Source organism: Aulonocara stuartgranti (genome assembly GCF_965226115.1).
Source record: "Aulonocara stuartgranti genome assembly, chromosome: 4".
In the NCBI taxonomy this organism is placed as follows: domain Eukaryota; kingdom Metazoa; phylum Chordata; class Actinopteri; order Cichliformes; family Cichlidae; genus Aulonocara; species Aulonocara stuartgranti.
The window spans coordinates 11,657,556-11,680,335 of NC_138942.1; the positions used below are offsets into that span (position 1 = coordinate 11,657,556).

A 22,780-nucleotide genomic window follows, 5' to 3' on the forward strand; every position below is an offset into this window, starting at 1 on the left:
GTGGTTATAACACAAGCCACACATTACTGATTAAATAAGCCAATCACACAGGGCCATGGACCACCTTATATGTACTCCAGAAGCCTCCGTCATCTGTTTATGCTTACTGACACATAAGGCCTCCCAGGCCTTTCTATTTTTAATCATGCTGTGCAGCTTACCTCGACTAAAAATTTGACAAGTCATCAAATAAGTCATACTGGATCCAAATAAAATCTGATATCTCCCCCACAGCACATCTCATGACCATATTAAACATGCAGTAATTTAAGGTTGATGATGTTGTATTTCTATAAAAGCAAACCGGTAATTAAAGCCAGTAAACCAATATGTATGCATGAGTTCTTTCACTCGACCCAACTAACTCCACCATAATCCTCTTGGAATCCCCTTAATGTGGATGCCTAAGAAAATACATTTAGTGTATAATTTAGTGTGTATTTAGTATATACATGTGTATACACACACACACACACACACACACACACACACACACACATATATATATATATATATATGTATATATATATATATATATATATATATATATATATTAGAGATGATACGATACCACTTATTTATGTCCAATACCGATACAGATATCATAAATTTGGATATCTGCCAATATGAATCCTATATAGTCTATTTTATAATCAGTAAAACTGTTTTTTTAATCTCTTGCTGCATATTGTATAACTTCATACAAAAGAAAAATAAAAACACTAAAGCTATTCTATTATACTGCACCCAAAATATTTTGCAGTTCAGCAATACTAATCTTTTTATTTAAACTTTTAGCAGAACTTTAAAACTGAGTATTTAAAGTAATCAAAAAGTAATTTAGAATGCAATTTTATGCAGATTTCAAAAACTCTTTGGGTCTGAAATATCAGCACAAAATAATGTTTCTATTCAACAAGTATGGGAAAAAAGTGTTTTCATATTTTTTTAAACCATGAAAGTGTTTGGCCATGTTTTTCACAAAACTAAAACATCACTACTTTTATGTCTAATTCTCTGTAATGAAGGCGGAGTAAACTGGATCTGCACTCTGTGCCCAGTGAATGCTCACAAGGCAGAGAGAACAAATTTACCTACCTTGGCACCACAACTGGTTTCGCAGTATGTAGCAAGGTTCCAGATGCTTTGTTCCAGATGGTTCGATATTTTTTCGATACAAAAAAATGTTCATGCCTTTTTAATTTGTCATTTATTAAAATTATAAATATATATTTAACTCAAAAGTAGTTTTTAAATTTAATGTTGCTGAAACAACAAAATAATAAAAAAAATAAATCTATCTGATCCAGGAATCACACTTTGACAGTTTATTACAGAGAAATGGCTCTTTCCAAAATAAAAGCTATACTATACGTTTTTTCTGGGCTATATTCTCAGCAGCATAATAAACATATCAGGTCCCCATAAGGAGAAACATGTGCTAACGGCTGTCTAAATCAGCGGTCCCCAACCTTTTTTGTGCCACGGACCGGTTTATGCCCGACAATATTTTCACGGACCGGCCTTTAAGGTGTCGCGGATAAGTACAACAAAATAAAACTAGTACCGGTACCGAAAAAAAGAAGATTTATTCATAACACACGTGAAAAGACCCAGGAAAACCGAGTTAACGATAAAAACGATAACAAACTAATGCTGAAAACCAATAAAAACCCTGAAAACCATACATTTCACACCTGAGCCTCAACTCTCGCTGCCTGGTACCAAACAACTCACGGACCGGTACCGGTCCGAGGCCCGGGGGTTGGGGACCGCTGGTCTAAATGACTCGGGTAAAGTTTGTAGCATGTGTGCTTGTTGTTTTTGTCTGCTTCCACTTGTCTTTGCACTAGGATGATGTCGGAGTAAACGTGCAGTCATATTCGTTGTGTTCCCACTAGTGCTGTCAGCGTTAATCTCATTAAAATAACATTAACGCCATAATGAGGCAAATCTCCGTTAACGAGTTACCGCGGATCGCCCCATGCGTGGGGCTGGACGGCGTCAACAAGCTAACGCACTAGTTCCCACCAATTGAGCATTGCGTGGCACATCCAACATACTGTTTTACTTTTGTCCATGACACGCTTACCATAAGGGTCATGCTTCACATGAAAACCAAGATACTTCCAAACACCAGCTCTGAATGAGGGTGGGGGAGGTTCAATTTCGGGCAGCGTTGAGGCAGTTGCCATATTGCAACGAGCTTAGAATCTGTCTTGCTAGCTTGCGCTGCGCTCAGTGGATCTGCACTCGACAGTGCAGCCTAGGCGGAGTAGTCGAACGCAGATCCACTGAGCGCCCAACACAGACAGCATTGTCAGAAGAAAAGTTGATAAAGTAAATCTCAAATTTTGTATTGTTCGATACACATGCGTACCGAACCGAAAGCACTGTATCGAATGGTTCAATATCGATACGAGTATTGTTGCACCCCTATTATATATATATATATATATATATATATATATATATATATATATATATATATATATATATATATACTTCAAGCTTGGGTCCTCTACCAGAGGCCTGGGAGTTTGAGGGTTCTGTGCAGTATCGTAGTTCCTAGGACTCCGCTACTCTAGACAGAGATCTCGGATGCTGTTCCTGGGATCTGCTGGAGGCACTCGTCTAGCTTATGAGTCACTGCACCTAGTGCTCCTATTACCACTGGGAGCATTGTTACATTTGCCCTCCACAGCTCCTCAAGCTCTTCTCTATGCCCTTGGTATTTCTCAAGTTTCACATGTTCCTTCTTCCTTATGTTGCTGTCATTCGGAATTGCTACATCTATCAGTACGGCCATCTTCTTCTGTTTGTCTACCACCACGGACATAGTCCCACAGGATCTTAGCTCGGTCATTCTCTGCCACCCTTGGGGGCCTCTCCCATTTTGACCTCAGGACTTCCATGCCATACTCGGCACAGATGTTTCTGTATGCTATGTGGTACTGTGGTACTGACACTCACCAGTCCCCGGCCTCCTTCCTTCCGCTTAGCCTACAGCCTCAGGATACTGGAGCTCCCTGGTCTTGATGTCAGTGGCTTCTATCTCCTCATTTGACCAACTTATTATCCTGGCATGGTATCTGATCACAGGCAGGGCGTAGGTGTTGATAGCCCAGATCTTGTTCTTACTGTTCAGCTGACTCCTCAGGATTTGCCTCACCCTCTGCAGGTACTTGGTGGTTGCAGCTTTCCTATTCATGGTTCCCATTTGCTTGTGGGATCCCCAGGTACTTGTAACTGTCCTCTATCTCTGCAATGTTGCCTTCTGGTAGTTCAATCCCCTCAGTTCTACCTTCCTTCTTTATCATCCGACTACACTTCTCCAGTTTGAATGACATTCCGATGTCATTGCTGTATATCCTGGTGGTGTGCATAAGTGAATCGATGTCTTGTTCATTCTTGGCATACAGCTTGATGTCATCCATGTGGAGGAGGTGGCTGACAACTGCTCCATTCTGTAGTCAGTAGCCAGTCTTGTTAATGATCACACTGAGGGGGTTCAGGCTTAAGCAGAACAGCAGTGGGGACAGAGCATCTCCTTGGTAGATCCAGCACTTGATGCTGACTTGTGCCATGGGCTTGAAGTTGGCCACATGTACACCACATCCCCATCGAGTTCCTGATGAAGGCTCTTAGGGGCCTGTTGATCTTGTATGGTTCTAGGTATTCCAGGATCCAGGTGTGTGGCATAGAGTCATAGGCCTTCTTGTAATCAATCCAGGCAGTGCACAGGTTGGTCAGCATAGATGGACCGCAGACATGAGCGAGACAGATAAATATGAAGGCATGCCTTGGACGTCGGCCGGATCAACAAGGGAATGTCATTCGGACTGGAGAAGTATAGTCAGATGGTAACAAAGAGAGGGAAGGTAGTCAGACCTGAGGGGATCGAACTACCAGAAGGTAACATTGCAGACATAGAGCACAGTTCCAAGTACCTGGAGATCCCACAGGCAAATAGGAATCATGAAGAGGTCACTAGAAAAGTTGCAACCACCAAGTACATGCAGATTCTGTTGATTCTGAAGCTGCAGGTTTTATCTCTCTCCAAACAATATTGACTGAACAAGCAGCAAAAGAAGATCCAAACTACGCTTCACATAAACATCGTCATGAATTCCCTCTTACCTTTGCTGTTTTGCTTCTACCACGATAAAATCACACTTCATGCAGAGCTCTCTCTTGAAGAAAATATAATCTGATCAAACATTATTCAGCTTTAAATATTGTTCAGCTTTAAAGTTACTGTGCAACTGTGTAATAAAAATGTGCTCACGACTTTGGCCTTGAGAGCGATAAGAAGCGATCGCCTCATCCTGCAGGCGAAAGATATCTGCAAGCGAAGAGACTAGAACACCCAAGGCCGCTTTCCTTTTATGGAGTTGTTTTTCTGCTAATGCAGCACTTTCCTCACAACCCCCTCCTGTAAGTTTTAGAGAATATATACCCATCCTCACAGCAAATATTAGGAATCTCCTGATGTGAGCTGTGTTGAGAGGTTGTCTCTGTCTCAATAAAAGTTCACTGATTCCCCATCTGCAGCAGGTGTCCGGTTGTCTTCATTCTCCGCCAGCCTGGTTAAGTCAATTCCTCCTTTAACATCTAAAAGAACCTATTTAATGAAGGAAGACGGGTTCACTTTGTGTTTAATATTATTCTATTGCTGTTGTTGTTTTTTTTATATCCTTCAATTGGCGTCACGAACAGGATGCGCTCCAGGTCAACTGGAACGGATGGGAGGAAATCGGCCGTGGTCTGAGTGAACGGAGTTTGGACAAAAGCTGTGTGCACACAAAAACAAGGTAAGCAGACCTTTTATTTCTGCTATATTGAACATTATAAAAATACTTAGTGTCCAAACTCCTAGTAATTCATAACCAAAATTGTCTGGCTTACTTAAGGCTTGTTGAGAATCAGACAAGTGAATAAGAGATAAGTGAATAAGAAATAAGTGAATAAGTGAATAAAGATAAGAGTGAACTGAGGTCTGACCACGGTTGCAGCCGACGGGTTGCTCTCCGGTGTCGGATAAATACCTCAGTGCAGGTCTGGGACCTTGAAAGGGTTTATTAGTAACGCCTTTCTAAACAAATTAAAAGGTTAAAGGCCTTGAGAATATTTTTTAGTAATATTCTCTAAACTACAGAAGGGTTAGGAAGGCCCAGAGGACTTTATTAGAAAAGATCCTCTAAAACTTAAAAAGGAGAAGTACTGGTTGGAGTCCAAAGGAGGGGTCCCTTTGATCAATAGGAGAAAACGGATCTCTTCTTAAAACCCCGATGATTTTAGTGTTTTAAATGTTTTGATGTTCTGTTTGATATTGGACACACATAAATACACGCTGAATGCTTGCTGTGGAACACTGGGCAGGACAGTTTGGTTCTCCGTTGTTCACAGATTACACAATTAAAGGAACTAGGTTCCTCTTTTGGTTAAAATAATACACCACACATAGAATTTTTTTTTTTACACATTTATTACATACATAAGGAGGGTAATGAGTGACTGCAGGTAATGTATGAAGTGTGAATGAGACGTGTGAACAAGGTGACAACCAACTAGCACCCCTATCAGGAAGCTCTAGGCAAGGTTACCCGCCAGACTCCGGTTTGGTAGAAGCCTGGTAACACCTGAAGGGATATTTCAGTGCTGACTCACCTTTAAAGCAGCGCCCCAGCTGTTAGTGCCTAACAGAGGCAGAAACCCAGCTGGCCCAAATTCTCCTTTAAAATCAATAAATAGAACATAAATTACCGGTGTGTGTAAATAAGTTGTATAAATCTGTTAGATCTGAAACTCCTGCTAAAAAACTTCCTCTCTACAACTCTTTTCTCTTCTCTCCCTCTTTCTCTCAGTTGGGATTCTGTGTGTGTATGTGTGCTGGAGAAATAAAAAAAAAGGAAAAGGGTCTCTCTCTCTGTCTCTGTGAGAGGAAAAAGGTGGGGGCCGAGTGAGCCCGCGGGGCCGAGCGGGTCCGCGGGAGCGAGCGTGTATGCTGTATGAGGAAGAAGGGAGTGAGAGGGAGCGAGTGAAAAGAGTAATCGAGTATTTGGTGATTTTTTATTATTTCAGAGGCACTGGGTAAGAGTTTTGACTTTAGCTGTGAGTGTTGTGAAAAGAGCAGGTTTTTCTTTTGTTGTAGACTGTGAGTAATCGGTGTTTTTCTGCCTATTGTGCTGCGTGGAAGACACAGAAGTGTAGAAATGTTTGTGGTTTATCTTTGTTTGACGTTTTATATAGAGTTGGTTGATTCAGGGTGATTTCTCCCGTTTAAGGGAGGAGTTGCATTGTGGTTATGTTAAAGCTTTGCTGTAGGGGTATGTGTGTGATTTTGTGCTGGCTTCGCATGTTTAAATGGATGCATAGAAGTTTGTCAGTGAGAAATTGTTATGGTGGGGTTTTAAAGTTAGTAAAGAGTCAAACAACGCCCACTGTTTTAAAAAGGCCCAAAACATCATAAAAGACACCTCACATTCTGGCCACTGCCTGTTCGAACTGTTGCCCTAAGGCAGACGGTACAGGGCAATCAGAGCAAGGACTAATAGACTCAAAACACAGCTGTTATCCAACTGCAATAACACATCTGAATACTACAAAAATGTCCACCATGCCACTCTTGTGTTAATCTATGCACGGTCTGAAGCATGACGGTGGGAATACTTAGTATTTTAAGTATTCTATCTATTTTATTGATTGAATTTTATTGTTTTTTTATATTTGATATTACTAGGGATGATGCAATGATCGGGGACCATTCTTAATGTCGTCGGTCTCATGACAATGACAATAAAGTTTTTGATTTTGATTCTGATTCTGAAATACACCCTCCTCAAGAGTTCAATGATTTAGGCAGTTATGTTTATACAAATACTAAATGTATGTTTAGTGTCTTCATACAGGTGTTTTTTCTTAACCTGGAAGCCTGAGTACGGCAGCAGAAGACAGGCCAAGCTTTGGCTAAAATTCACGGCTGGACACCAGAGTTGTCCTCACCCCTCCCGGTAAAACAAAAAAGAGAGAATGTAGTTTGAGGCGGGTTTTTCTCGCTGAACTGCTCTGGGTGCTGTGTCCCTGAATCTCACCAGTGTTAACCTCTGGCGGAAGACATGGAGAAAAGGAAAAGATGTTCCTGGTAAATCACTGAAACAAATAAAACCACACACAACCAGAGAAAGATATGAGAAGGGTGAGGAACAGACACATGTGCGTGTTAGAGAAATGCCTCGTTTGAGAAAAAGTTAAAGTAACCCATATACAGACGCACCCATACATGCAATGAAGAAACAGCTTACATACATGTGCACGTACATGCAAGGTTAAAGTAGCGACACTTAACATACACCTGTTTTTAAATGATATAGTTTATACATTACTGACAATTAAACGCTTTGGGTTGCAAGACAACAACGTAACGTCAAAAGACAAAGACACTGGTCTGAGGATTAAGTGAGGACACGACAAATTTAGTGGTTAAAAGGGTCGACTTGGGACATGTTTTTGTTGATCGTTTAAGACAAATGACTACTGAATGATAGGAAATTCCTTTTTAGGTTTCTAAACAGGATCTTAAGAATTTTAACACGTACCTGTGTTGTCCTGTCAACTTGAGGGGTTATGAGTTGATTATATGGTGAAAAAAAAAAAAAAAAAACAAAAACAAAAAAGGGGGGAGACGAGATCTCGTTGTTTCTCCCCTCTCGGGATAACACAGCCAACACAGCACAGCCAACACAACATCATTTTCCTGTTCGCCTGTTTTGTTTTGTTTTTGTTTTTTCTGAGAGCCGAAGCTGACCTGGACTCCTACCCTCCCCTCTACCATCGTTGCCCTCTCCGCGACCATCTTTGACCCTTTGACCCCTGAAGGCCACAGCAGCTGGACTCACAACAACAACTTGAGGATGTCAACAGTGCTGCAAAAGAGTGATCTCATGCAGCAGAGACGGAGAGCACTAAACCTAAAGCCCGTTTCACTACACGGGGGAAATTCCCAGGCTGCGTCAGCTGACAGAGCTGTGACGAGACGCGCATTAAGCCCGGAGGAAAAGGGACGGTGAGCAGAAGGATGCTGACCTCTGAGAAGAGCCGAACAGCAGAGCTGCAGAAGGCCGTGGACCATACAGAAGCAAAAGGGTCAAGGTACAAGGAGAAGATGCAGGCAGCTGCAACAACGGATGAAAACAGACCCAAAGAGGAGGGGAGGACCCTAGGCCATGCGTCAGGCCGCTGGTTTACCTAAACTACAGAACAGGAAGGTGATGAACACAAACATATACCAACACACGAACACACACTTCTGCATGCGCCTACTTAGAATGAAGGGAAACACACACATGAACACTTATGCACTTGTTGAGGGAGTAAAAACTGATACATACCCATGCACTAAAATCAAAATGTTGATTTAATTTACTAAGAAGTGACACACAATGCTCCAGCTGCTGCAATGAAGAATGCTTTACTGACAAAGGCTCAATGCTGCACACAACAAAGTCAAATACAGAATTTGCTATAATAATAAGCCCAGAGGGCATTTGTGTGGTCTGGGGAGCAGAGTCCGGAGCGGTTTGGTTATGAAAATGATGCCCGTGCGAGATATCTGGGGCTTAAGGCCTCGACTTAATTGTTTACTCTACACTAAAAAGAAAAGAAAACACTCTGAGCAGTGGTGCAGAGTGAAAACGAGGAATTAACAGTGTGAGTTTTATTTCAGAGCGCCACGTCATTGTGATGGAGATTTAATAAAGGAGGAACACACGGACAAAGAAGAAGAGAAGGGGGGGCAGCCCTTGAACGCGATTGCCTGAGGCATTAAAGTTCTGTACTAAATTCTGGTTTCCAGTGTGAGAAAAGTCACGCAGTGCCAGTAGTAGAGCTAGGTTGAGTGATGATTCTAAATTACTGTAAGTAAATCATCGTACACCGTTCAAGTTTCATGATAACGGGGATCTAGACTTTGTTGAACCCTAGGCAATTTGAACAGGTAAAAGTCGAGTGACCAAGTAGCAGTTGAATAAAAGTCATTGAATAAGTGTTGAAATAAACTGGCAGAATTAAGAGAATTAAAACATTTCAAGAGCTCAACTTACTTAATGGTTCAATTTTGTTTCACGAACGCAAAACATATAGGTTTATGAATATGAAAAGGTTGAGATGGTGTTGATTTGACTCTGTGTAGGTTTAGGTTGGTATTTTTATTGATGGGAAGAATATTCAGTGACAAGTCCTAAGACCCGGGCGTCTGCATTTTGTTTTTGTTATTTTTCATTTTATTTTGTTTTATATTTACTGATTTTTGTTTGTGAATCTTTTCTTTAAGCAGATCTGCACATCGGAAATTACAAGCATTACACGTCGGCGAGAAAATTGTTGTAAGTGAGTTTCTCCGCATTGAAATGGGTTCTGGAGGAAACACTTGTGGGGACAATTAGAAACGAGAGTCCCTGTTTAAAAAAGGATTCAGCGAGGTAATCCAAACTCAAGTTCTTGTTTCTTTTTGAGATGACGTCATTTTGCTGAGTGTGGAAACTAGATGCGACGACAGGTTTCACTATCAGCAAAGAACGGATGAATGGATGAAAGACTGGGAATAAAAACAAACGGACTGACTGGTAAAAGATGACAAGACTTGACCATGACTCAAGGTTAACCACCTCCACCTAGATAGGATAAAAGGGTGGATGAATTTATGTGGGTTTCTTTTACAGGAGTAGAAGGATGACAAAATATTCGAGGATGAGTGAACCTGTAAATGCCATTTTTGTGTCTTGTGTGGCTTACAGAGGTAACTGCGCAGCGTTACCATTTACATTTTCTTCCCTACAGGGTTACAGTTTTAATGTTTTTCTATTACAGGATTTCTGGGCGGATGTGTGAAGAAACGGTGTTTATGGGTTAGGAGTTGGGGATGCTATTACACTGTATTCTGGTGAGAGTGTTGGGGGAGACACACCCTGTCTTGAAAACTGTGATTCTTTTACAGGAAATGTTTTATAGCACCTATGGAATGAGGATGCCTGACTACGGTCAATGTGCTGCTAATGTTTGCTTTGCTTTGGTGAGAGGGGTGCAGTAGAAAACAGACAAGTGACATGAAAACAAGTAATAATAACAAATAACAAATTTGGGGACAGTTTGACCTAGAGCCCACTAACTGGCCATTAGGGGCTCTCTCTCTCTCTCTCTCTCTCTCTCTCTCTCTCTCTCTCTCTCTCTCTCTCTCTCTCTCTCTCTCTCTCTCTCTCTTGGAATAACATTGCCCAAAGGGTGAATAAAGCAAATTGTGGCAATAATAGTGATTTAATGATTGGAGAAACCTGAACATGATACTTGTCTGTTGAGCTGAATCGTTTATTACTCTTATGATTTTCCGGTGGGACTATGAAGATTTTTTGGTACAGATTGCAGGTTGTTGCTCTTTAACTCCTAGAACACGCCCTTGGCGAGGTGGGGGGAACTGGACCACCTTTCTGTGCCCCATCATCCTCTATTAGACGACATCCAAGCTAAGTAAACATGTCTTGGCCCTTTCCCCCTGAAATGACAGGCAGGCAAAGATGTTGCGTCTTTGTTTGCTTCCTGGCCCTGGGTCTCATTCCCATTGGCATAATCCTGATCGTGAGGGTGACGAACATTATCGTCTTTCTCTTGTTTAAATTCTTCTAGAATGGTTGTTTCTCTGTGGTGTTTTGTATTAGGCTTGTTATTAATTGTTTCCCTCACCCACTTCCTCTTGAAGGATATATCTGGTTGAACTGTGTCTGGTCGGGTTGTGAGGGTTAAGCGATGTTCTCAGGGTCTCCGGACTTAAGCCTGAGCGAATGTGTACTCCCACCACTGGATATAAATTGTTTTTTTTCCACACCCCTTCCTCACGTTTTACCATATTCACTTTTGAATGTCCTTAGCAGTTACCGTTCTGAGTTTATTTTACGGTTGATTTATTCTTTCACATTTTCACGTTTATATCTCTCATTATTATAGTATACTCTGTACTCTCCACATTTTTATCATTACTTATGTTTTTTGGTTGCTGGGTTACAGGAACTGTTAATTTTGTGTCACTACCCTGGTTGCACTAACTCGTTGTATCCGTGTGTGCAGGGCAGCTGTTACTGCTTTCGTCGGGAACCGAGACTGCTTGCAGCCGACCCCTGGGCAGGGTGGTGCCTGGACTCTTTTCTCCTCATCTGCAATGACAGATAAAGACAAATGATAAGACCCGAGGAGTTTTTCGAGCCAGGCTTCGACACGTCTCTGTGTTCCTTTGAATGTTACTTATTTTTGTGTGTTGACCCATTGAAGATGGGTCAAAAGGGGGATTTGAAGAAAATATAATCTGATCAAACATTATTCAGCTTTAAATATTGTTCAGCTTTAAAGTTACTGTGCAACTGTGTAATAAAAATGTGCTCACGACTTTGGCCTTGAGAGCGATAAGAAGCGATCGCCTCATCCTGCAGGCGAAAGATATCTGCAAGCGAAGAGACTAGAACACCCAAGGCCGCTTTCCTTTTATGGAGTTGTTTTTCTGCTAATGCAGCACTTTCCTCACAACCCCCTCCTGTAAGTTTTAGAGAATATATACCCATCCTCACAGCAAATATTAGGAATCTCCTGATGTGAGCTGTGTTGAGAGGTTGTCTCTGTCTCAATAAAAGTTCACTGATTCCCCATCTGCAGCAGGTGTCCGGTTGTCTTCATTCTCCGCCAGCCTGGTTAAGTCAATTCCTCCTTTAACATCTAAAAGAACCTATTTAATGAAGGAAGACGGGTTCACTTTGTGTTTAATATTATTCTATTGCTGTTGTTGTTTTTTTTATATCCTTCACTCTCTCTCTCTCTCTCTCTCTCTCTCTCTCTCTCTCTCGCAGTATACTTCAAATCTGTTTTCTGCATTATTTGCTTGCTTATTACGCACAAGTCTACCGTTGTTTACAGCGCTGTCAGCCGCTGTTTTTTTCCTTTTACTTACTTCCGAAAAGAAAGCCTCATTTCTACCGTTCAATAGGCTACTGAACAAATGTAAACTTTTTAAAATTATGCAAAATTGCAAAACGCTTGGCTGTGTCTCTAATAAAACCTCTGCAACTTTGCTCTGCTTCACTTCAGCAGCATCAGCTAATGTTCATATGTTGATTAATAGTTTTCTTTCGTTTTTGATCTACTGCAGAATATTTCTACTGCAGAATATATATTCAGTGACGATACCCAGCCCTTGATCAAACCCTGTACCCGTACCCTTAGGCCTCCTCCTCGATTCAGAGATGGTCTTTCCCTTTTCACGTTAATGGCCTCCTTGACACTGCGCTCAAAGCAGCGTTCCTCCCTGTCCAGGATGTGTATATCCTCATCATTGAAAGAGTGTCCACTGGCCTGTAGGTGTGACTAGACTGCAGAGTCGTGGCCTGGCGAGGTGGTTCTTCTGTGTTGTGCCATCCGCTTCACCAGAGGTTGTTTGGTTTCCCCAATGTATAAATCCTGGCAATCCTCATGGCACTTAACAGCGTACACTATATTTCTCTGTTTGCGTCAGGGGCCCGATCTTTGGGGTGGACCAATTTTTGGCACAACTTGTTTTGGGGTTTAAAATCCACCAGTATTTACAAAAAATGCGTCACTGTTTTGATACTCCTTACACATACAGGATTACTAAGGGTTTTTGCATAGGCAGCGGGCTGTCCTTCTCTCCTGGAATGGCTAGAGCTTTCTTTAGGCTCTTTCTCAGCTTTGACAAATGTCCAGCTGGGATAATCACATTTACTCAGGGCCTTCGTGATGTGATGTTTTCTGCTTCCCTGGTCGCTGGGTCAGTGGGGATGGTGTTTGCTCTATGATGTAGTGTCCTGATGACACCCAGTTTATGCTCCAGTGGATGATGAGAGTCATCCACTGAAGAAGTCACTTGGATTAGTGACAAAACATTTCTTCCACTGAAAATGCTATGTTCAGATGAACAGAATCAACTTTTGGGGATGCATAAACTAATAACAGTAAAGTTTACTGTGACTAACAGCTTGTGAGTTACTATGATAAACTGTGAACTAGAACCACACTATGATGAACCATGAACTAGAACAATACTATGATTAACTAGAATAAGGCTATGATAGTTACCATGAATACACACACAAAACCATGAATGATGAATATTAAGTGCAATAATCTTTTCTGGCATCGTTGTATTTTTACTCAGTTGTATATAGCATTCGTATTCTATTTTTATCTTATTGTATATTTTTATTCTATTTTATTCTACTGTATATAGTATATTATTTTATTCTATTCTGTACAGCTGTGTACTGTATTTATTCTTATTGTATTCAAATTTTTGCGTCATAACTTTTGCACTGTCCACTTCCTGCTGTGACAAAACAAATTTCCCACGTGTGGGACTAATAAAGGTTATCTTATCTTATCTTATCTTACACACTAGAGGAACTATGAAAGAGTCCAGAAATCATGCGCACAGGCTGGCATGTACAAGAGCCGGAGAACCCGATACTCAGTAACTGCTAGTACAGGAACCTCATGGCATGAGATTAAGGTGAAGGCTAGACTGGGGAAAGGGGCTGGGGTGCTCAGAGTCACTGTTACAGAAGAAACAGGTGTCAAGGGGCGTTCCACACGCTGATCCAGGGTGAAACAGACAAATTGTGAACAGTCTCACTTTTTGCAGGTGGCAGCAAAGCCTAGAAGGGTAAGTGGTCCGGGTGAGCTGTGAGTGAGTCCAGAATGGAGATACGAACTGTTCCAGTTCCAGTTCCAGCAGGGAGGCAGGCAGGGGTATAAGCAGTGAAGCTGCCGAGCAGAACAGCGACTGAACAGAGATTTGATTATTGCAGGTTAGAAAATGGCGTCCGGCGAACTTCTGTGAGTAGAAAGGAAAAAACTAGTAAGTATGAGCAACACTATGAAACTCAGACATGAACTGCGACTACAATAACGGTGGTTAGCAGACCATCTGACGGAGAGTGATTGTGAGCGCTGGTCTTAAAAAGCTGACCGCCAAATTACTCCCAGGTGCAGCCTGTCATGATGCGACAACTCTTCCCAGAGGTGGAATCACCGCCACTGTTGAAAAATACAGCACTCACCCAGACCAGGACAGAAACACTAGCTACTGGTAGATAGAGAAGTAATTCGAGACTGTAAGACCAGACTGAGCAACCTGTGGACTGCCAGGATTGACTAAAAGAAAGCCTATGGCTGAATGCCTCACACTTGGATCCTGGAATGCTTAGAACTATATGAGATCAACAGAACCCTAAGAGCCTTCATCAGGAATATGTGGATATTAACAATAGAAGCCAACTTCAAGCCAATTGTGCAAGTCACCATCAAGTGCAGGATTTACCAAGAAGATACTCAGTCCCCACTACTGTTCTGCAGTCCTAAACCTCCTCAGCCTTATCATTGAAAAGACTTCTGTACTAGAACAAGTACAGAATGGAGCAAATTTTAGCCACCACCTCTACATGGATGACATCAAGCTGTATGCCAGGGGTGAACAAGACATAGTCTCGCTGATCCACACCACTAAGATCTACAGCAACAATATTGGAATGTTCACACTAGAGAAGTGTGGTTCGATGGCAAAGAAAGCAAAAGCAGTCAGAGCTGAGGGGATTGCACTACCAGAAGACAATATTGCAGCAAAGATACTGATAGCTTCCAGACCTCAGGTAGAGGACCCAAGCTGAAAGGATAAAAACACTTGCAGGGCGAGTGGGGAATTTTTTATATATATGCAGACTATATTGCCAAAAGTATTAACTTAGACATCCAAATCGGGTGTTCCAATCAATAAGCGTATTCCAAGAGGATTATGGTGTGCAAATATCCATCAGGGAAAACAAAGCAACTGTGACTATGTACTGACATTTAATACGTATGTGAAAATGAATCTCCTCTGTAATGTGTTTTATTTCATAATGGACCATAGGTTTTAATTTTTGAATGAGGTTAGGAACAATCTTTTTGCATAAGAGTGTGGTGGCTCCTCTCTATCATCTCATTACAGCAGCTGCACCATCAGTTGCAAGCTAAACAAGTCATGTGCTTAACATTTCTCCCTAGAGAGCCCTTTCTGCAAGGCTTTCTAACTATGAGATGTGAGACAGCAGCCTGGGTACATAACTGTAATTCAACAGGTTAAAATAAGAAGCTTGTGATCATAACTTTGTGTATGTGGGACTCTCCCCCCCCCCCCCCCCCACTACAGATTCTTAATCCTTTTCATTGCTCTTTAATGTATTGAGTGGCAGTTTTCATTTTTTAACAGCAGTGCTGCCTGGCTTAATGAAAAGTTGGACAAGAACAGGATCTGGATCAACTGGATCTCTACTGACCAGTGATCATGTGCACTGAAAGTGAACATTTCTGATTTTATTATTTTATTTTCTGTGTACTGTTTCAACTTCTAACAGTTTAGTTATAAAGATTAGAGAAAATGGATAAAAATCTATATGTCTTACAATATTTTAAAGTATTTTAAAGTGGGGATAACTGTACAGTTTTATCCACCAGGGATGGGAACATTTAAGAGATTTGATATGTTAAGTCTGACATTTTACTATTAATTTAAAAACATTTAAATCTGATAACAGCAACGTGTTTCCAAAACATAGTTGGAGGAACATTCCACAGGCTAAAATCTTAAAAATCTTAAAAGATTAATTAGCAACAGGTCAGTAACATGATTAAGTCTAAAAACAGCATGTCAGAGAGGGGGTGTTTGTCAGAAGTAAAGTCTGGCAGAGGCTCACCAATAACAAGAAAAAAAACAAAACAACACATTTTCTATAGTCTGTGATACAATGCTGTTCCTCATTGTAAAATTATGAAGACTTATAAAATTCAGGAAACATAAGATAACTTTTCCTGGATTTACTTTTGACCTTAATACCTTTTCATCTGCTGATAAGATGGAAAATATTAAGCCATGCGTGGGTCCTTTACTTTAATCATTTATCATTTACTAGGCAAAAAAACAAAAAAACAAATAAAAAAAAGCTGTATCTTTATATTTTGCAGAAATGCATCAGTATTATTTGTGACATTGTTCTGGTATTTGGTTATCTGAGCTGACCAATCGTCCTTAAAGTCTGTTCCCAGTAGAGATATACAATACTTGTCTGGCATTAAGAGACAGTCTGATGCTGAATTTGATGACAGATGCCTGAGATGTTTATGTCCTGCAACTGTATACCAGTGACATTTCAGGACTTCTCCAAATTTAAATCTCATTACTGGTTACCATAGGGTACACTTCGTGCTTAGTGATAAACTGTGTCAATGTAATGCTATATGAACCTGAAAATCTGAGTGGAAAATATATACTCAGTACATTAATGCAAGTCTCCCAGCACTCTGAGCATAGTGTGACTAAAAGAATGTTCATGGGTCACCTGATCCAACCCTAACTTTGTTTTAAATAAAAGTGTTAAAAGTTTTCAGCTTAATATTCAATTGGAGGTGGTCCGTCTACTGAATCTATACTGGAAACTGGTTCCACAGGAAAGTAGCATGATAGCTGAAGACTCTGCCTTTCATTCAGTGGTTCCAAGAATGAAAGAAAATATAATGAGACAATTTTTTAATTAATTTATTAATTTATTTATTTATTACAGAGGCTCTTCTGATCACAACTAACATTTATGACTATCCAATGATCAGTCAGGGTGAAGTCACTGTCAAGAGCATCAATGATGTGGAGGAGTTCATTGCAACAGATGTAAAATCACATTTCATGTTTATCTGCATTCTTGCATTTGGGCACAAATCTCTTTTCTTTTTCAGAATATTTGTTTCTTTCATTTGTGTGAATTTCAGACTGCAATTGACATCTTGGGCTTTACTGCTGATGAGAAAATAAACATCTACAAGCTGACTGGTGCTGTGATGCATCATGGCAACATGAAATTCAAGCAGAAGCAGCGTGAAGAGCAGGCTGAACCAGATGGCACTGAGGGTAACTGGCAAAATAGTAAAATTGTCCTTATGAAGTTTTTTTGTTTATAATTGGGAGGATTGGGACATTAGAGGGAAGTAACATTTGAAGAAATGTACATTAATTAGATATTGTGCTATTTTTCCTCAGAGGCGGACAAGATTGCATATCTCCTGGGCCTGAACTCGGCTGATATGCTGAAAGCTTTGTGCTACCCAAGAGTCAAAGTCGGCAATGAGATGGTGACCAAAGGTCAGACCGTCCCACAGGTAATTTAAATAAATTTTTAATAATGTTATATTAAAGAATTGGACATTATAGCTGTATTCTGGGTTTTGTATCATTATAAATTCTTGTTTGCCAAGTCAACAATGCTGTCTCGGCTCTGTGCAAATCTATCTATGAGAAAATGTTCTTGTGGATGGTTATCCGTATCAATGAGATGCTGGACACAAAGCAGCCCAGACAGTTCTTCATTGGAGTGCTGGATATCGCTGGATTTGAGATCTTCGATGTGAGCACTTGAGACATTTCACCACATATCTCAAACTTTAAAGACTCTATTGCCATGAAGTTAGACATGTTTGTACTATTACAGTTCAACAGCTTGGAGCAACTCTGCATCAACTTCACCAATGAGAAACTGCAACAGTTTTTCAACCATCACATGTTTGTCCTGGAGCAAGAGGAGTACAAGAAAGAAGGCATTCAATGGGAGTTCATTGACTTTGGTATGGACTTGGCTGCCTGCATTGAGCTTATTTAGAAGGTAAACAGCTACTATGGAAGAAATTTACATATGTTGCATATGTTACCTCCCTTGAAATTTTAATATGACATGTGACATTTTCTCAGCCAATGGGCATCTTCTCCATCCTTGAAGAGGAGTGCATGTTCCCCAAGGCCTCTGACACAACGTTCAAGAACAAGCTGCACGATCAGCATCTTGGCAAGACCAAAGCATTTGAGAAGCCAAAGCCTGGAAAGGGCAAGGCTGAGGCACACTTCTCCCTGGTTCACTATGCTGGTACAGTGGACTACAATATCACTGGCTGGCTGGACAAGAACAAGGACCAACTGAATGACTCAGTTGTTCAGCTCTACCAGAAGTCTTCAAACAAACTGCTGGGCTTCCTGTACGCAGCCCATGCTGGAGCTGAAGGTTAGAAACAAAAGTGCTCACAAGCTCGCGTGTCCAGTACAGATAGTATGTATCTGTCTTATAACTATAATGTGCATACTGCAGGCTAAGACTATGCAGTGAAAAATAGTGACAATAATGACAATTACTGTTTATGAAAACAGAGGCTGCTGGGGGTGGCAAGAAAGGTGGGAAGAAGAAGGGTGGTTCCTTCCAGACTTTGTCTGCTCTGTATGTATAGATTTACATTTTAGAAAAACAAAATTAAATGCTCTTTTTAAAATATTTTTGACCTATTATCTAATGATGCTGATCTACAGGAGAATCTGGCCAAGCTGATGACCAACTTAAGAAGCACTCATCCTCACTTTGTCCGTTGCCTGATTCCCAATGAGACAAAGACCCCAGGTACCCCACAGTAATATTAACTGTAAAAATGACAGTAGAAAAGATTTGAAACATTATGCATTTCTGACTCTCAGGTCTTATGGAGAACTTCCTGGTCATCCACCAGCTGAGGTGTAACGGTGTACTGGAGGGCATCAGAATCTGCAGAAAGGGTTTCCCCAGCAGAATCCTCTATGGTGACTTCAAGCAGAGGTGACAGCACATTACAATATTGGAAAGGAAAAATGAATTCATTGTTGTTGTAAAGGACAAACTTGAATATGATGGAAGAAAAATCTAAGTAACAACCTGATTCTCTCTTGAAGATACAAAGTGTTGAATGCCAGTGTCATCCCTGAGGGACAGTTCATTGACAACAAGAAAGCTTCAGAGAAGCTGCTTGGCTCCATTGATGTGGATCACACACAGTACATGTTTGGGCACACAAAGGTACACTTTGTTATATTAATAGACATTTTAAAAAAAACTCTCAATATGCACCTATACATATGTTTTCAATGATTAAATAGGTGTTCTTCAAAGCTGGTCTGCTGGGCACTCTTGAGGAGATGAGAGATGAGAAACTGGCTGAGCTGGTGACCATGACTCAGGCTCTCTGCAGAGGATACGTCATGAGGAAAGAGTTTGTGAAGATGATGGAGAGGAGGTAACATTATTATACTAAACTCTATTGTATTCTCTTTTGTATTTCCTTCCTCATAATAAGATCCTTATATACTAAAAGTAAAACTCTCATGTTTGGTTTTTAGAGAATCTATCTTCTCCATCCACTACAACATCCGTTCTTTCATGAATGTCAAGAACTGGCCATGGCTGAAACTGTACTTCAAGATCAAGCCTCTTCTGAAGAGTGCTGAGACTGAGAAGGAGTTGCAGAACATGAAGGAGAACTATGAGAAGATGCAGACAGACCTGGCTGCTGCTCTGGCTAAGAAGAAAGAACTGGAAGAGAAGATGGTCGGCCTGCTGCAGGAGAAGAATGACCTGCAACCTCAAGTTGACAATCTCTCTGATGCTGAAGAAAGGTGTGAGGGGCTCATTAAGAGCAAAATCAGCTCGAGGCCAAACTCAAAGAGACAAGTGAGAGACTGGAGGATGAAGAGGAAATCAATGCTGAGCTGACTGCCAAGAAGAGGAAGCTGGAGGATGAATGCTCTGAGCTGAAGAAGAACATTGATGACTTGGAGCTCACCTTGGCCAAAGTGGAGAAGGAGAAACATGCCACAGAAAACAAGGTTCAATTTATCTATATCTGAGGTCTTTTTTTTTTTTTTTTTAAATAGACACCTCTAAATTAAAATATATTAATTCTTTCCTGAGATATAGTTGTTAAGTTATATTTAAATACATCCTTTGTACAATTCTTAGGTGAAAAACCTGACAGAGGAGATGGCATCTCAAGATGAGTCAATTGCCAAGTTAACTAAGGAGAAGAAAGCCTTACAAGAAGCCCATCAACAAACACTGGATGATCTCCAGGCAGAGGAGGACAAAGTCAAGACAAAGCTGGAATAGCAAGTTGATGATGTAAGAAAATTATAATCATATTGCTTTTTTAATGGAAAGAGTATTGAATCATTGTCTTTCCAACCACTTAAATCAACTGACATGATTTTATAGCTTGAGGGTTCACTGGAGCAAGAGAAGAAGCTCCGCATGGACCTTGAGAGAGCCAAGAGGAAGCTAGAGGGAGATCTGAAACTGGCCCAGGAATCCATAATGGATCTGGAGAATGACAAGCAGCAGTCTGATGAGAAAATCAAGAAGTAGGGCTTTTTTTGTTTTTGTTAAGAATGTCATTTTGACTCATTGCATTCTAACAATCATACAGACTGTGACAATACAATCTCTGTTGGTTTCTCCATCAAGGAAAGACTTTGAAATCAGCCAACTTCTCAGCAAAATTGAGGATGAACAATCCCTTGGTGCTCAACTTCAGAAAAAGATCAAGGAACTCCAGGTAACACTAATGACCAGTGTTCATAAAGAATATTGTGCATTTTAATTAAAAAAATTACTATTTTAGTTCTCATTAATAAACTTAATTAATTTAGAGCTTGGAGAGCAGATTGACAACCTCCAGTGTGTCAAACAGAAGCTGGAGAAAGAGAAGAGCGAGTACAAGTTGTTACCATTTAAATTTCTCATCCTCTCAGCATTAGACTTTAAAATTGATTTAAACATTAAAGTTGTCCACCTGACATTGACACTGACTGTTGGCTTCATCGGGTGAGGGCATCCAGCTCGCACTGGAACGGTTCGCAGTCGAGTGTGAAGCAGCGGGAATGAGGATCAGCACCTCCAAATCTGAGGCCATGGTTCTCAGCCGGAAAAGGGTGGAGTGCCCACTCCAGGTCGGGGATGAGCTCCTGCCCCAAGTGGAGGAGTTCAAGTATCTCGGGGTCTTGTTCGCGAGTGATGGGAGAAGGGAGCCGGAGATCGACAGACAGATTGGGGCTGCAGCTGCAGTAATGCAGACGCTGCACCGGTCCGTCGTGGTGAAGAGGGAGCTGAGTGTAAAAGCGAAACTCTCAATTTACCGGTCGATCTACGTCCCTACCCTCACCTATGGCCACGAGCTGTGGGTAGTGACCGAAAGAACGAGATCGCGGATACAAGCGGCAGAAATGAGCTTCCTCCGAAGGGTGGCTGGCCTCTCCCTTAGAGATAGGGTGAGAAGTTTGGCCATCCGGGAGGGGCTCAGAGAAGAGCCGCTGCTGCTCCACATCGAAAGGAGCCAGCTGAGGTGGTTCGGGCATCTGACAAGGATGCCCCCTGGGCGCCTCCTGGGTGAGGTGTTCCAGGCATGTCCCACCGGGAGGAGGCCCCGTGGCAGACCCAGGACACGCTGGAGAGATTATATCTCTCAGCTGGCCTGGGAACGCCTTGGTGTTCCCCCGGATAAGCTGGAGGAGGTGGCTGGGGAGAGGGAGGTCTGGGCCTCTTTGCTTAGGCTGCTGCCCCTGCGACCCGGCCTCGGATAAAGCGGATGAAGATGGATGGACCTGACATTGATTGTCTTTTCAACAGGCCAAGAACGCCCTGGCTCATGCTGTTCAGTCAGCACGTCATGACTGTGATCTGCTCAGAGAGCAGTTTGAGGAGGAGCAGGAGGCCAAGGCTGAGCTGCAGTGAGGAATGTCCAAGGCCAACAGTGAGGTGGCTCAGTGGCGATCCAAATATGAGACTGATGCCATCCAGCACACTGAGGAGCTGGAGGAGGCCAAGTAAGTCACCATACTTTCATTGTTTAAATTAGTTTTCAGACTTAAAACCAACCAATTCAGCCTTAATAAAAACAGAATTCTTTTAACAACAGGAAAAAGCTTGCCCAGCGCCTGCAGGAGGCTGAGGAATCCATTGAGGCTGTGAACTCCAAGTGTGCCTCACTGGAGAAGACCAAGCAGAGGCTGCAGGGTGAGGTGGAGGACCTCATGATTGATGTGGAGAGAGCTAATGCTCTGGCTGCCAACCTTGACAAGAAGCAGAGGAACTTTGATAAAGTAAAGTTTTAAACATAACCAATATCATCAGAATAATCATACAGGTATAATAACAACCAAGTAATTAACCTACATTAACATAGGTCCTGGCAGAATTTAAGTTCCTAAATTCTTTCTTCCTCAGCTGTCAATAACAGTTTGTTATCTATGCAGACTGAGGAGGACAAGAAGAATGTGGTGAGACTTCAGGATCTGGTGGACAAGCTGCAGTTCAAAGTCAAGGATTACAAGAGACAGGCTGAGGAGGCTGTGAGTAAAATGTTTTGTGATTTTACATATGGAATGCATAACTTTATAAATGACATATATTTAGCATATATGACCAGATATTTTAAAAAACAACAACAACATATTGTCACACTGTACAGGAAGAACAGGCCAACACCCACATGTCCAGACTGAGAAAGGTCCAGCATGAGATGGAGGAAGCTCAGGAGCGTGCTGACATTGCTGAATCTCAGGTCAACAAACTGAGAGCCAAGAGCTGTGATGCTGGAAAGGTAATTCATGTTATTTTTTTTTTTACAGATAATTTCGCTTTGTTTAATAGAGTTTTTTGATAGAAGTTCTATACATTAATAATTTAATGTGGATTGAAAGTAGAAGACAGTGTAGATATTTTTATGCCCTGTGTAAATTTCAATCCAGCTATATAAATTGAAGATGAGACAAATTCTACAAACGTTTTTAATATATGTTGAATAAGTCTTTTTTATTTCTTCTTTCTTCCAGGGCGAAAGTGCTGAATAATGGACATCCTCTGAA

General features: G+C 41.3%; 1 long non-coding RNA gene and 1 pseudogene across 2 annotated transcripts; both read left to right on the forward strand.

Annotated features, from left to right (window-relative positions):
• The first annotated feature begins 4,197 nt into the window (after positions 1-4,197).
• On the forward strand, positions 4,198-10,245 carry LOC309705735. The gene is made up of 2 exons (XR_014276598.1): positions 4,198-4,589; positions 4,720-10,245. It is a non-coding gene; the product is annotated as an uncharacterized lncRNA (long non-coding RNA).
• A 4,244-nt stretch (positions 10,246-14,489) lies between these two features.
• On the forward strand, positions 14,490-22,780 carry LOC309705646 (myosin heavy chain, fast skeletal muscle-like; annotated as a pseudogene). Its single transcript, XR_014280853.1, has 20 exons — positions 14,490-14,696; positions 16,846-16,984; positions 17,114-17,215; positions 17,329-17,477; positions 17,538-17,732; positions 17,819-18,125; positions 18,269-18,339; positions 18,425-18,512; positions 18,587-18,704; positions 18,818-18,941; positions 19,022-19,158; positions 19,262-19,747; positions 19,881-20,039; positions 20,133-20,278; positions 20,382-20,472; positions 21,543-21,739; positions 21,832-22,015; positions 22,169-22,264; positions 22,384-22,515; positions 22,748-22,780. The product of XR_014280853.1 is annotated as a myosin heavy chain, fast skeletal muscle-like (transcript).